Here is a 653-nt window from a genome sequence, read left to right on the forward strand (position 1 = left end):
GGCTAAATTGACAGCTGTGACGCTCATGATTTAGTTCTAACTTCCCCTGCATGGCTGGAGCCACTACCGCAGGAGGCTAGTTGGTGAGAATTTTGGGGGGTTGAGTATGCCAGTCTGTTAACAGCTTTTGACAAAGGTGCACTATGTTTCTGTGTGAAGTGGAATTTGTGATTAGTTGCACAGCTTGACAGTAGTGTTTAATTCTGTCTGCTCAACAGCCCATCATGTCAAAGAAGACCAAGAGAACGTTGAAGAAAGAAAACAGATTTTTTTAATGAGGATCGGGAATTGCAATATTATCTTGTTTCTGCTAAAGATAATATGATTTGCTTGCTTTGTGATACTGCAATATCGACATTAAAAAAATTCAGTGCTCATCAGCATTATAACACTCATAAGGACCACGAACATTTTAAATTAGAGGGAGAGGTGTGAAAGGTTGTATTGCAGAAATTAAAAGATGAAAAGCAAAAACAAAGATAATTCTTCCAAGCAGCAATAAAACCTGGAAATAATGCCACTGAAGCAACTTATAAAGTAGCTTTATGGACTCAGGGCGGGGCGGTGGGGGAGGGAAACCATTCAGTGATACAGAAATTGTGCAAGAATGCATTTTCGAAGTTGTAGGATGCTTGGACCCCGATAGCATATCA

Source organism: Propithecus coquereli, unplaced genomic scaffold (assembly GCF_000956105.1).
Source record: "Propithecus coquereli isolate 6110/MARCELLA unplaced genomic scaffold, Pcoq_1.0 Scaffold30, whole genome shotgun sequence".
NCBI lineage: Eukaryota > Metazoa > Chordata > Mammalia > Primates > Indriidae > Propithecus > Propithecus coquereli.